This window comes from Callorhinus ursinus, unplaced genomic scaffold (genome assembly GCF_003265705.2).
Source record: "Callorhinus ursinus isolate GAN/ISIS: 27379988/994484 unplaced genomic scaffold, GSC_fseal_2.0 scaffold109, whole genome shotgun sequence".
NCBI classification, from domain to species: Eukaryota; Metazoa; Chordata; class Mammalia; order Carnivora; family Otariidae; genus Callorhinus; species Callorhinus ursinus.
In genome coordinates this window covers 593,466-609,259 of record NW_027397171.1, presented here as the reverse complement: position 1 = coordinate 609,259, position 15,794 = coordinate 593,466, and the positions used below count along the sequence as shown (strand labels likewise).

The window sequence follows — 15,794 nt, the reverse complement described above, 5'->3', positions numbered from 1 at the left end:
CTCCAACCATAATTTATTATTCCTTTAATGAATATAGGCAGCAACCCACAGAAGTGTGGGCAGTATTCGTGGTTTTGTCATCAAGAAAAATCACAGATGTGGTTTACATTCATCACGAGTTTGAACTATGGAAGTTCTAAGACCAACCACTAAACTGCATGTTACTGAACTTAGCTGACCAATTATGGGCAACTCTCTACCAAAAGGGGAGAGTCCTGTTTTCACGTTGGTGACCCAGGCATCTACACTGCATTCCAGTATTTCTATCACAGTCATTTATTGATCAATATGAAAAGATGGTAATCATCACTGTTCAAGTTTTGCAACACTGAGTGTTTCAAATGAGAATTTTTAATTCTATAAAAAAAAAAAGAATTTTTAATTCTTGGGAGGCAGTGTGGCCCTTTGTAACAAGGATATGCACACTAGGTTGCACTGTGACACAGGAAAACTCAAACACAAGGGACAGTTGAGACAGCTATTCAATTGCATTATGTAAAGAAAATTCCTATTGAAAGATTTTCCCAGTGATATGGGTCATTCACATTATTTTCCATTTGTTCGCTGAAGGTCTGTTTTGACTTTATTCTCCTTGGCTATTTTTGTCTGTGAACAATGACTTGTTTTTTGTTTCCCAATCATTTAAATCTCTTGCTTTTATTTTGCTTTATTGTACTGTTGCTTGTTTGTATTTGTTTACTGCTGCAGAAATAAATTTTAGTACATTTATATAGTATTATACAACTACTAAAAATGACAATCTAGACATTGAAGATACAGGGGTGAATAAGACACAGTTCCCAACATGAAGGAACCCACAGGTTTGTGGGGCTGACAGAAAGTACAATTACCTAGATACATTTGAAAAAATATATGACAGTGTGTTTCCAGTTTATTAAAAAAATGAAACAAACACATACCCAGACACAGGGAAAAATACTGGAATCACATACAACAAAATGTTAACAGATTTGAATTTGAGGTAGTGGAATCTGTCCTGATTTTTATTTCACCCTCTTGCTTATCTGCATTTTTCCATATTTTTTTTGCAAAGAACATGCATTTCTTCTAAAATAAGAAAAAAAAAGCTGTAAAAATTATCCTGAAATCAAATCTTTCTAGAACTCACAATATGTGTTTGGTCCTTTGCTAGTTAGTCACTGCAAGGAGTTCGTCTTCTGGAAGGAAAGAAACCAGAAACCAAGGCCCACAGCAGTGCTAAGAGGGGGCAGTCTGGAGAATGTGGTCCATCCTCGTGTGATTAATCACTGATTTCCAAAATTGAATGTTAAAGATTATAAAACATATCTTGCTCTGTCACCCTGGACAATACATTAAGCAAAAGCGTGGTAGTGTTCTTGGGATGCACCACCCAATATAACGTGAGCCACAAACACCAACCATATACAGAATTTAAAATTTTCTAGTAGTCACATTGAAAAAAGGAGAAACAGGTGAAATGAATAACATATTTTATTTAATTCAACATATACAAAATATTATCATTTCAACAAGTAATCCATATAAACATATTGCCTCGATATTTGTTTTACATTCTTTTTTTCATACTAAGTCTGAAACTGGTATATATTTTATACAGACAGCACATCTCAAGTCAGACTGGTCATATTTCAGGTGCTCAAAAGTTCCATGTACCAGGCTATCATACTGGACAGCAGAGTTCTAAGAACTAACACATTTGAACAGACAAGAGAAAATATATAGAATATGCAAAGTGCTCACAAATGAAAGCCGTTCCATAACTCACATTCAAAATCTGTAGGCAAATTTTCATTCATTTTTGTGAGACGATCCTTAGGCACTCGTAAATTGCCACGATTTAAAGTTATCTGGGACACCTGGGTGGCTCAGTCAGTTTGGCTCAGGTCATGATCCCAGGGTCATGGGATCGAGCCCCGCGTCGGGCTCCCCGCTCAGTAGGGACCCTGCTTCTCCCTCTCCCTCTGCCATTCCCCCTGCTTGTGCTCGCTCTCTCTCTGACAAATAAATGGATAAAATCTTTGAAAAAAAATAAAGTTATCTGAGTTCTTTCTGATAAAGTGATTCATATTTCATATTCTTTTACCATCTTTTTTTTTTTTAAGGTTTTATTTATTTGTCAGAGAGAGAGCATGCACAAGCAGGGAAAGTGGCAAGCAGAGGGAGAAGCAGGCTTCCCACTGAGCAGGGAGCCCGATGCGGGACTCGATCCCAAGACGGTGGGATCATGGCCTGAGCTGAAGGCAGACGCTCAATGACTGAGACACCCAGGTGCCCCCCCCCATCTTTTTTCTTTCTGGTACCTAAAAACTGATATATTTTTTCTGTGAATGACAAAAGACTGTCTTCTAACCAAATCATTCATTCACAAAATGGATGGGTCAAGATTTGAAAGGAAAGAGCCCACTGACTCTCTGCCCATGGTTATTCCCTCCATTACTTCCCGCAGGCAGAAAGCCATATTTAAATTTTCCAAGTCTGTGGCGCTTTTTCCACAACCCTCTGAATCCCCTAGTGTTCCAGAAATTACTTTGTGATCCACTGGGGAGAGGAATTCCTGTGTTCACAAAATCACCTTCGAAATGTTGATAATATATTTTTAAAGCTATTCAAGTATGTATATGCTTTTAAAGACAGAATGTGTAACAGTAAAAAGATGATATATATTTGAAAAGAGATTCAGATATACATATTTGCAACAAAGGAAATTATCAAAAAAAGGGTAAAATTCACATCTGAAAGGAAACTCAGATATACATTTGAAAAAATAGTCACGGTATCTTTCAGGGGAAGAAAACGAGGTAAAGAAGTAAAACAATTTTTAGTTGGGTTTTAAGACTCTTAATTGGTATAATGTTATTTTGATCATGAGGGAACTTTGTTCTCAGGCGTTCTATATACATTTTTCGATCAAACTAGCCAATTGTCATTAACTAGTTAACTAGGCTCAACTATTCTATATGCATACTTTATTTCTGTCTGCTAGATTTATAACTACAAGCCTATGAGTTATAATCTTCCATTCTGGGTAAAGATAGGCTGTTTAATAATTGATGTGGCAAAATCTGGGTAGTTATTGATGCGGTTTTGGAATATAGGTTAAGTTTGGTGGTGTGGAGTCCGGAGCCGACGACCAAGAAGGAATTCTTGAGACATCTTTGGTGCAAAATGGTGGTTTTAGTAAAAGCCCGGAGACAGGACCGGTGGGCAGGAAGAGCGGCTGCCCCGGGGTTGTGAGCGCGGCTGATTATATACTGTGCGGCTGGGGGAGGTGAGGCAACGGGAGGTTTTCAAAAGGACTTTCTTATGCAAAAGAGGACCTACCGGATACCGGAGGATTTGCCATTGTCAAGTCAAGGTTGTTTTTCCCTCTAGCAAGGCATTAGCAGGAAGACAGTTGGGAGCTTCCTGGAAGAATGTCACACGTGTCCCACCCAGGAGTGGGGGGTGGGGAAAGGTTGCAGGGTATCAGCTAGCCTTCTGCTCCCTCGTCAGTTATGTAGGAAGAAAAAATTGATTCCATATTTCACAACATAAAGCAGGATGAATTCCAAATGGTGTTTCATAAGATTAGGGGCGCCTGGGTGGCTTTGTCGGTTAAGCCGTTAAGCGTTTCTTGATTTCGGCTCAGGGTCTTGGGACCAAGCCCCAGGATGGGGCTCTGCACTTTACTTGGGATTTTCCCTCTCCCTCTGGCCCTCCCCCAGCTTGCCCTCTCTCTCCCTTTATCTCGCTGTATAATAAATAAATAAAATCATTTTAAAAATCCGGAATTATTTAAAGGAAAATATTGGCAAATTTTACTTCAAGAGAACTTCTGAAAGAGTGGTAAGAGTATAGCGAATTTTTCCTTAGTATATTTACCCTTCTCCTACTTTCCAAATTTTATGCAATAGATATGTATTATTGGACTAATCATGGAGTAAAACAAAACCTCCTGTATGACAGAGTAAAAATCCACAAGCAAAGTCAAAGAGAAATCTCAAACTAGGAAAATAGAATTGCTATTCATATCACCAGAAGGATTCCCCATGTCACTCAGTGTAGGCTTGATCACAGTGTAAGAGAAAACAGCCACAGAATCTCAGTGACTTAACAATAAAAACTTATTCTTAGCACATGACATTTTTTTTCCTCACTGGTTGGCTGATGGCTTTCCTCCCCAGTATTCTCAATCTGGGATTTAGGACGATAAAGTAGTATAGGAGAGGGAAACACTCTTTTTCTTCTATCTAGTTTAAATGCATTGCCTGGGACCCTGCAAATTAAACTGACAAAAACCAGATTAACCGGAGGAAACTTGAACAGAATTTTACTAATGCATGCAGCCTGTGTCACTTGGGAGTACTTCATGATGAGTAACTAAAAAGGGTAGCTCAAACTTGGGCTTATATAGCATCTTAGCAAAGAACAATAAATTTGTAGAGAAGTGACAAAATAAAGGACAAGGGCTTTGGACTTTCAAGGGCAGCTAACTGTGGGAAGGTAAATACATGGGGGAAACCAATGGAGTGAGGCTTGTCATGTGTGAATCCATCTCAGCACCAACTTTCTACTTCTTCGTGGCCATAAAACCTCCCCAGGAGAGGGAATTTGTGACAGTCCTCATTTCTCAGGTTTTGCTTTTACGTAGATAAAGGAAGTTCTGGAAAAGCTTCTTTTTGCATCTGTTGATTCTCATTTGCCTCCAACTCAACCATTTTGCCAAAGTGACATTTTGAGGTAGCGTGTTTTAGCTTCTACCTAGAATGTTGTCAGTTGCTATTTCAGAGGGAAAGCAAGCACTGCAAGAATTATGAAAGTGAGCTCTAAAGAATTATGCACATGCCTTTTAAAGTTGAAGTGAGAAGCCACATGCTTTTGGGGTGGAAAAAAAATGGTCACACCTAACTTAAAGGGAGCAGAAAAACATGTTCAGAGCATGTATCCAGAAATGGAAAAGGGACATATTTGGAAAAATACCAATTACTATGTTCCTATACATATAAAAGGAACCTATAAATCGATTAGAAAATTTCAAAAATTTAGCAGAAAATTTGGCAAATATGAAAGATGGCTCACAGAAGGAAAATAGAAATGAGTCTTAAATATATTAAATGTATGAAAAGATGCCTGAACTCATTCATAGGAACAGAATTGCACATCAAAGCCACTCTGATTATAAGGCAAATTGGTTATGAGTTCGTAATTAATAAAACTGAGAATGGATATGTGTAAATTCCTAACAGTATTCCTTTTGTTTTCATATATGTTAAGAGGTTCTACAATAAAAAGGAAGAGGAAAAATTACTCTGACAGAAATAGAAGATCTGGGGGCGCCTGGGTGGCTCAGTCAGTTAAGCGTCTGCCTTCGGCTCAGGTCATGATCCCAGGGTCCTGGGATCGAGCCCCGCATCAGGCTCCCTGCTCAGCAGGAAGCCTGCTTCTTCCTCTCCCACTCCCCCTGCTTGTGTTCCCTCTCTCTCTGACTCTTCTCCATCAAATAAATAAATAAAATCTTAAAAAAAAGGTCTAAATAAATCTATATATGTTAAAGAAATTGAATCAATAAGCAATAACTTTCCAAAACAGAAAGCACTGAGACCAGATGGGTTCACTGGGGAATCTACCAAACATTTAAGGAAGAAATTATACCAGTTCTCAACAATCTCTTTCAATAGATAGAAGCATCAGGAATACTTAATCATTTCATGAGGCCAGCTTTATCCTAACACCAAAACCAAACACATTCCCAATAAAGGAAACTACAGACCAATATCTCTCATGAACATAAATGCAAAAATCCTCAAAAAATCACAAATCAAATCCAACAATGTATAAAAAAAGAGTTATACATCATGCCCAAGTGGGATTTACTGCAGGTATGGAGGCTAGTTCAACATTTGAAAATCAGTTGATGTAATCCATCATATCAACAGGCTAAAGAGAAATCATATGACCATATCAATAGATGCAGAAAAGCATTTGACAAAATCCAACTCTCATTTATTATAAAAACTCTAAGCAAACTCAGAATAGAAGGGAGTGTCCTCAGCCTGATAAAGAATATGTATCTACAAAAATCCTATAGCTAACTGCTAATGGTGAGAAACGGGAGGCTTCTGGCTAAAATCAGGAGTAAAGCAAGGATGTCCCCTCCCACCACTCCTTCTCAATATCATTGGAAGTACTAGCTGATTTAATAAGACAAAAGAGAAGAAATCAAGGGTATACAGAAGGAACATGTACCTGGATAGCTCATTATCACCTAGAGGTCATGGTTTACATTACGTTCACTTTGGTGGTGTACATTCTATGGGTTCTGACAAATATATCGACATGGATCCACCATTAATAGTATCACATTTAATGGTTTATCGCAGCAATAAATCAGAGTTGCTGTCCTTCCACACCCTCCCCAGCACCTGGTGCTCTTGGTATTCTGGATTTGGGACCATCCCAATAGGTGTGTCCTGGTATCTCATTATTTTAATTTGCATTTCTCTGATGACTTTTGGTGTGGCCCATCTTTTCATATGCCTGTTTGGCATCTGTGTATCTTTGGTTAGAGTCTGTTAAGGTATTTTGTCTGTTTTTTAAATCAGTTGTTTGTTTTCTTACTGTTGAGTTTTAAGAGTTCTTTGTATATTTTGGATACCATTCTGTTATCAAATCTGTGCCTTGCAAATATTTCCCCCAGTCTTTGGCTTGTCGTCTTATTGTCTTGAGAGTGTCTTTCTCAGAGCAGAAGTTTTTAATTTTAATGAAGTTCGACTTATCAATGACTTTTTTTTTTCTTTTTACGGATCGTGTGCCTTTGGTGCTGTCATTTTTACTTTTGAACAGTCGCTCTCTCTCCTGTATGACTTCTGTGCCTGCCACCGGGTCTCAGGTGGTAAACCTTCCAGTGGATGGCGGCTGTCGGGAGGCTCGCGTGGGCCGGTGCGGGCTTCCCTCGGCGCGGACTCGCGGGGCCCAGGGACGCGGGCAGAGAAGCTGGCCCGTGGATCAGGGAGAGAGGGAAGGAAGGAATCGCGGCTTCTGGAATCTGAGACTCTCCGGAAGCCAGGCTTCCAGGTAAGGGCTCGAGGTCCGGTGGCGAAGGTCTGTGTGGGCCGAGCCGTTGCCTCGGGACCAAGCAGGGCACGATTTGCGCGTTTTCGTCCATCCGCACAGGGTCGGATCCCGTTGGTGCGGCAGCCGCCGAGATTGAGTCCGCCTTCCAGCGGCAAGGAATTGGGGGTGGCATTTGCCACGAGCCTGTGGCCGGTAGAACGTTGTTCAGAGGATCCTGGAGGACCCCTGCCCTCTTCCGGCCTGATGCTGGGTTCGGCAGCGGGCTTGAGGGCAGCCGCGGATGGGGAAGGAGGCTGCTTGGACCACCCGACGAGGCTGCAGGCGGGATTCTCCCTCCCGGGCCGCCACGCGCAGGTTGAAGACAAAAGAGCGCCGAAAAATTGCGCGCTTTGGACAGGACAGGAACGCTGCCCGGCCGGGGCCCCTCGCCAGGGGATGTAGCTCAGTGGTAGAGCGCATGCTTCGCATGTATGAGGCCCCGGGTTCGATCCCCGGCATCTCCAGAGCAGTTTCTTTTTCCCGTTCGGAACTGTTAACTAGTTCGGCCTCTGCTCTAGAATTCCCACAGGAGACACTTTAGTCCTTTCTCATCTTTAACCGTTATCGTTCCTTTCAGTAGAGCTATTTGCTGTCTGTATGTTTATTTCTCTAACATTTGATGAACCGCCGCATATTCCCTGCTCTCTGGAAATTTCCCTGGGATGTTTTATTATGTAGTGAGAAGTAAACAAAGCCAGAGGGACAATTCAAAAGAAATTCATCCTCTGAAAGCACCCAGGAAGAGGGACTACAGCTGCACATCACAGAATGATTTAACTCAAATGAGGGCCCATCCATTCTCACTTCCCCTGGAAAATAATCAGTAAAAGTAAGATATCTTCTAGTAATGTTTTAAGGGGCGGGTGGGGTAGGATTTTTGGTATTGAGGTGCGAGTTGGCATATCAATATTCAAGGCTCCACCCTAAGACCATTAGGGGAATTTCTTCATAGGCCACGGTTACTAACCTAGTTACCATTTTATTTCTCACTGCTTCTTTGGCTGTACTTACGGATTCTGTGCAGGAGAGCTGGTCTTGGTCCAGTGCAGGAGGTTTGAGAAATTAGGTAAGGTTAGAAATAGCTCATGGACATGGAAGGCCCAGTCGGTTAGAAACCGGCAGGAGCGTGCCTGGCAGCACTGGAGGTCCCAGTGAGGCCCCATTCTTGGCCGTCTCTCACCAGATGGGGTTTTTAGGCTTATGTGGTTTCTAATTGCACTTACATTCATTCCTCAGTTCAACTCGGTGCTTTGAAATATTAATAACGTAATAACAGTAATTTACCGTTTCTGTTCACATTAAAAAATAAAGTAAAATGGCAGCATGTATTTGTCTGCCCTTATTAAAAGGAAATCCAACAATTTACTTAATAAAGTCTTTGTTGCGTAGCTTTTCTATATTACTGCGTAACTGTGCTAAATCAGATAACGGAAAGGAGGAGAGACAGTTTATAAACCGTCTGTCGTAATTAGCATTCTAGAGGTTTGTAGGAGATGCACTGGGAACACAGCGGAGGGTAGGATAAATTCTTCTTGAGGAGGTAGGTCAGGAAAATCTCACAAAAGAAGATACTAGTGATGCATATTAAAGAATAAGTGGGAGGTTTGCAGCTGGAAATGAGGATCACAGTGTGATTCTAGTCATAATAAACATGGACATGGCATGAAGACTTGACACACAATGTTAAAAAAAATTTAGGTAGTTACATACGGCTGGATCACAGGACGCTATAGGGAAATGTAGGAAATGTAGGACTATATGGCTCTTCAAGGGTTTTGGACTATCAGTCAGTGTTCTTGGTTGCCAAAAGCAAACGCTGAACATGGTTAACTTAAGTGGAAAAGCATATTTACCTGGCCAGGTTTAGATCAGTGCCAGTATCCTTGAAATCAAGCATCTGACTCTTAAAACTGTCAGATTCCCTAAGCATAATAAAGGACTGCAGACACAAGCTTCTGATGACAGTGTCCCTGTGTATGCTTTCCCAGAGGACCCATTTGGCAGTGAGGAGACAATGAAGCATTATAAACAAGACATTGCCACAATCAGATTATTCTGTAAACAGCGTGAAAAGTGGATTACGAATGGTGATGAAAGAAGGTGAAAACAAAATTTATTCAGCCAATACTGCAGGAGTAGCAAGAGCTGTGGTGGGGACCTGCACCAGGAGTAAGCCTCGGGACATGAAGACCTGAGCTGAGACCATTCCTTAAGAACCCCAGAGCAAGGGTCAGAGGCTTGAGTGTTCCAAGGACCTGGACAGTAGGCACAGCTCATTTTTTTCAAAGAGATTGAGGTCCAGGAGGGGATCCATCTCTGGGATGAAGCTGAATTCTGAGAGCCCCCTTGCCCATTTCAGTCTTTTAATTTCTTACTCACTCCTTCTCACCCATTTTTCCACTTTCAGTGGGATCCTTTGGACTATGGGGAATGCTTAATTCACTTGGAGACCACTTGACCAGCTAAAGCCTCTGTCTCTCACCCTTGCTGTCCCAGTTCGCCACTGCAGACACGAGCCCTCCAATTCTCCACCCTATCTGGTACCTTCAAGATGTACATACCTCTGTCCTTCCATTTTAATGACTTCTCACCTGAATACTTCAACCCCACTCTCTGTAACTCATGTCTTTAACAGCCCACCTGGATGAACTCTCCTGCTTCAACTTCAACCGGCTCTTCCTAATGACATGACTGTTTCAAGTAGAATCAGCACATTCTTCAATCTCAGAATCAGGAGATGGGTTGGCCCCTTCCTGAGACCACATTCCAATTTCCAAACCATTACATTTCTATCTGCATTAAAAAAAAAAAAAAGGTGTCCCTGGGAAACTATGATCTATACAATTGTGTTACATTTCTCATCAAGAAGATTCTTCCTAGATGAATGGAGACTGGTGCCTTGCTTCTTCCACTCGGTTTGGTGATATGAGCACCCGTGTAGACAGGTCATTCAGGACCCCAGCTTCTGGCTCCTCCAATATCTGTTTTTCCAAAAGCCTTCACTTCCATGCTGCTGTAGCTGCTCACATCCATACCATCCTCCATATTAGCATGAATCCATATTATGCTAAAATATTAAGTCCATGTGGTATACAGTAATTTTTTTTATTTAAATTCAATTTAGTTAACATGTAGCATATTATTAGTTTCAGAGGTAGAGTTCTGTGTTTCATCAGGTGCATATAACACCCAGTGCTCATTACATCACGTGCTCTTCTCAATACCCATCACCCAGTTACCCCATCCCCCGTCCCCAGCAACCCTCAGCCTGTTTCCTAGAGTTAAGAGTCTCCTATGGTTTGACTCTGAAAAACTGAGGGTTCTAGAGGGTAGGGGGGTGGGGGGATGGGTTAGCCTGGTGATGGGTATTGAGGAGGGCACGTTTTGCATGCTGCACTGGGTGTTATGAACAAACAATGAATCATGGAACACTGCATCAAAAACTAATGATGTAATATATGGTGATTAACATAACAATAAAAAAATTAAAAAAAAAAAAAGAGTCTCCTATGGTTTGTCTCCCTCTCTGATTTCATCTTATTTTATTTTTCCCTCCTTCCCCATAGGTTCATCTGTTTTGTTTCTTAAATTCCACACATAGTTAGATCACACGGTATTTGTCTTTCTCTGACTGACTTCACTCCCTCTTTCCCTTACAGGGACCCTTGTGATTACACGTGAATAATCCAGAATACTCTCTCCATCTCAAGATTTTCAAATTTGTCAATCTTCTAAGTCCCATTTACCACATAAGGTAACATTTGCAGGTTTGGGAATTAGGACACGGGTGTCTTTGGGGGCTGCCATTCTGTGTAGCACACTAGCCTACAATCTAATTCTAATCCATCTCCCCTGGCAATTTCATCCAGGTACTTCCACAACTTCTGGTTTTCTACTGAAATGAAACTTCCTGTTCCTTAACATTTCATTCTCGCTGTGAATCTTCTGTTCCTACATGTTCTTATTTCCATATTGCTGTAGACTGAATGTTTGTGACCTCCCAGAATTCATAGATTGAAACCTAGTCCTCAGTATGATAGTATTTGGAGGTGGGCCTTTGGGAGGTGAGTAGGTCATGAGAGTGGGGTCTTCATGATATGATTAGTGTATAAAGGAGAATTCAGGGGCACCTGGGTGGCTCAGTCAGTTGAGCATCTGACTCTTGGTTTTGGCTCAGGTCATGATCTCAGGTCCATGAGTGAGATCCAGGCCCCCACCCCCACCCCGCTTGTGTGCTTGGTCAAATAAAAATGAATAAATCTTTTTTTTTAAAGATTTTATTTATTTATGTATTTGACAGAGAGACACAGTGAGAGAAGGAACACAAGCAGGGAGCGGCAGAGGGAGAAGCAGGCTTCCCGTGGAGCAGGGAGCCCGATGCGGGGCTCCATCCCAGGACCCTGGGATCAAGACCTGAGCCGAAGGCGGACGCTTAATGACTGAGCCACTCAGATGCCCCCAAAACGAATAAATTTAAAAAAAATAAAGGACGGGCGCCTGGGTGGCTCAGTTGGTTGGGCGACTGCCTTCGGCTCAGGTCATGATCCTGGAGTCCCGGGATCGAGTCCCGCATCGGGCTCCCTGCTCGGCAGGAAGTCTGCTTCTTCCTCTGACCCTCTTCCCTCTCATGCTCTCCATTTCTCATTCTCTCTCTCTCAAATAAATAAATAAAATCTTTAAAAAAAAATAAAGGAGACCTCGGAGAACTCTTTTGTCCCTTTCACCTTGTGAGGACACACATGATTCAGGAAGCCTGTTCTCAGGAGACACCGAATCTGCCTGTGTGTTGACCTTGGACTTCCCAGCCTCTAGGACAGTGAGAGATACATTTCTGTTGTTTATAAACCAGCCAGTCTGTAGTATTCTGTTAGAGCATCCTGCACACACTGTCCTGATTAGATTCTTTGAGCCTTCAATCACATTTTGAGAATGTCCACAGGCTCCTTTCATACTGAGCATCCTCCCTCAGAAGTCTGAACTGTAGTTGGTTCCAAACGCGGCTTCCTGTTGGCTGCACGAAGACTGCTGCAAACTGCTGGGAATGCCGCACCACCCGCAGAGTTAGTGCTGCTCTGAGAAGTGAGCAGGCCTTCACACCTGTCTCCCCCGCATCCCCACCCAGCCTGAGGTCTGGGAAGCTCAGTTGCACCCCCGTCACCCACTCAGAATAAAAGCAAGGAGACCAGGTCAGTATGGCACCCTTTTTGGCAATGGGTCCATCTCCTGTGTAGGGATTCAAGGGGGTGTCATCCGCAGGAGAGAAGGAGCAAGATCAGTGGCATCATTATGACTTTCATCCCTTTGGGTCTGAATAGGACTTTGGGGAACTTCAGTCCAAACTTCCATCTTTGAGGCAAGAGAACAAGCACCGAGAGGGAGGTGAGTTCTCTGTTACCCTTGGTGATACCACTCTCCCTCTGTGTTTCCGTGATAAGATTTACAGTAGCTACTTAAAGAATATTTGCTTGCTTGAAACATCTAATCCACTTTGCCTCCTACTTTAAGCATTAACAGTGCAATGCGATCAAATGAAGACTAACATAACTTCCTTCCGACGTAAACAGTGTGCTTATATGTGTACCCATCCTTTTTAAATTGCTGTCTGCTAACATGAAGGAAACATCCCTTGTCTCAGTGCTACTCTAGCTTGAATGGGCATACAGAATCACCTGGGAATTCGCTAAAATGAAAATTCCATGGGTCTGGGCAAGGCCTGAGAGTCTCTGTTTTATAACCAGCTCCCAGGTGATGTCAGTGCTGCTGGGCTCCACACGACACTTTTTGTGGCAAGAACTTAACCCCCCTGAGGACTAGTCCTCCACTGGTGCTCAAGCCATCATGTTCTGCGTTCCCAGGGACCCCGCTCTCCCAACTGTTCTTACCACCTCTCCCTCTCTACTGGCTTCTCATTATTGTCTACAGTGGCTCAAGTTTGTCCGCTGGCTCCATGTTCTCTTACGGTCACACTCTCTTCCTCCCCTCCAGAGCCCAGCCATACTTCTCAAAATGCCCATTTCTACCCTGCGTCTCCATTCATCATCTCACTCTCCCTTCTCAACTCTCCGAATGTGTCCTTGAATCCTGGAGCTCTCCTGAATGGGTTACCAGGGTCACCAATGAGTCCTTTGTCTCTAAATCTAATGCTCATATTTTGGTAAATGTTTTTCAAAGTTCGGAACTAGATGACCTTCCTGCTCAACACGGTCTTCCTGAGCACTCGTGTACTGCAAGTGCTCTGTGCACTCTATAAGCTGATACTCTCAAAATACACCTTTAGTCCCTTACAAGAGTCAGAGCCATGTAGCCGACGGCACATCTCCACCTTGCTGTTCCATAGGCGCCTTGCCCTGCCCAGCCCCTCCAACACATATCTAATCAATCACCCAGGACTCCCAATGCTCCTCTCCAGTACCTCTCCAAACCATGCACTACTTTCCTACTCATTCACTCTAGTATACACCTCTAGCCACTCTTCAAACTCGTAAGTACCCATAAGTCAACTTTCCTTTCTCTCCTTGCGCTGCACTTATGGGCAAGTTTCTTAAGGTTGAAACTAACTATGCCAGTGCCTGGGAAGCCCAAATTTTCCAAAGAAAAATACTCATCCATGCTCATGGAATTCATTTTAACTTCACAGCAACGAATATTAAGTGGGTAGACAGTGCTGCCTGGAAATCCCAATATTGTTCCCTAGTGATTTGCTTTCCCTATCTTAATAATCATTATTTTTCATTGTGGCGTAATAAGAAATATATTTAGTCTTTGTTCCAGATTCCTAGGATAGATTTCCTAAAACCCTTGTACTTTCCTAAATGATAGGAATGTCTTTCGTTGCCCATAAGGAGCTCTTTTTGAGGTCACTTGACTTTATGCTAATGAGGCGACTTAGAGTGGGACCCTAGATAACCTCCGATGGACTGGTCACAGAAAGACTGAGCAGTTCCAGTGTTGCGACTTTCAGCCTCAACCAATGGCCTCTAGGAAGTTAGGGTTTAAAGACTAAGCTCTACAAAGACTCCTGAGCAACAAGATTTGATGACTGTCCATGTTGGTGAAGCATCCTCATGCTGGGAGGGGGGTGCTCCCAGTACCATGCAGACAGAAGCTCCTGTGCTCAGGACCCTTCAAGATCTCACCCCATGTATCTTTTCCTCTGACTGTTAATCTGTATCTTTTATCATATCCTTTATAATAACTCCGTCAAGTAGATAACCTGGTATCAATAACCTGGTGAGTAGAGATTTGTGAGCTACTTTAGCAAATTAATTGAATCTGAGGAGGCAGTCATGTGAACCTCCAGTTTATGTCCAGTCAGGGAGAAGCACAGGTAACACCCTGGCTGAAATGGGGGCCACCTGGGGGCGCCTGGGTGGCTTGCTTGGTTAAGCGTCTGCCTTTGGCTCAGGTCATGATCCCAGGGTCCTGGGACAGAGCCCCACATGGGGCTCCCTGCTCAGCAGGGAGTCTGCTTCTCCCTGTGCCCCTCCCCCTGCTTGTTCTCTCTCTCTCTCTCTCTCTCTCTCTCTCAAACTTAATTGTCAGAGAGAGAGGAAGAGCCAGCAAACACAAGCAGGGGGAGCAGCAGAGGGAGAATGAGCTCCCCGCTGAGCAGGGAGCCCCATGTGGGGCTCTGTCCCAGGACCCTGGGATCATGACCCGAGGCGAAGGCAAACGCCGAACGGACAGCCACCCAGGCCTCCCAAATAAAATCTTAAAAAAAAAAAGAAAGAAAGAAAAAAGAAATGGGCCCATCTTGTGGGACTGAGCCCTTAACCTGTGGGATCTAACCCTGTCTTCAGGTACATAGGGTCAGATCTGAATTAGATTTGTAGGATGCCCCATCACTGTTCACTGATAATTGGAGAATTGTTTGGTGGTGTTGGGAAAAAAACACACCAGACTCCTGTTGTTACTTGAAACTGGGTTTGTCTCTTGGGGGGTGTCAAGGCAAAAGATACAACCAAGCCAAGGAATAGGAAAAGGGATGGTTTTATTTGCAACAAGTAAAGGAGAACACCAGGGGTATTTTCCAAAGCAGTGTCTCCTCAACAACAAAACTGGGAAGTTTTAACCTAAGACTGGATACATATTCATGAAGGGGCTTTTGCAGTGGGGAATTTGGCATGGAACTGGGGCAAAAGTCATCTTCAGGTGACAGTCCAGGTAGAAGTCCCAGGGCCAGCAGGGGTCAGCATCAATTTTCTGGAGTTGATTAGTGTATCTCCCTCAAAGAGGGTTATAGGTTCTGCAAAGGTGACTCAAGAAAGTGCTTTGGAGAAGAAAGGGGGAGGCGGAGCGAGATGGCGGAGGAGTAGGAGACCTGGATTTCGTCTGGTCTCAGGAATTCAGCTGAATAGGGATCAAACCATTCTGAACACCTACGAACTCAACAGGAGATCGAACAGGAGAGTAGCAACAACTCTCTGAACAGAGAAGCGACCACTTACTGGAAGGTAAGGCGTGCGGAGAAGTGAATCCGAGGCGATATTCGGGAGGATAGACGGCGGGGGAGGGGCCTCCGCCGGCCGCTTCTGGCAAGTGCTAGAGCCGCGGAGCACAAAATCGGACCTTTTAGAAGTCGGCTCCGCGGAGGGACGTCGCTACAGTGGCTAAGCGGGGGTGGAATCCTCCCGGGACAGTGTGGTCTCAGGACCCTTGGGGTCACAGAGAGACTGGGGGTGCCTGAGTGCGCCAGAGCT

At 43.4% G+C, this 15,794-nt stretch overlaps 1 non-coding gene across 1 annotated transcript; it reads left to right on the top strand.

Annotated features, from left to right (window-relative positions):
* Window positions 1-7,487: 7,487 nt before the first annotated feature.
* TRNAA-CGC (transfer RNA alanine (anticodon CGC)) lies at window positions 7,488-7,559 on the top strand. Its single transcript has one exon. It is a non-coding gene; the product is annotated as a tRNA-Ala (tRNA).
* Window positions 7,560-15,794: the final 8,235 nt, after the last annotated feature.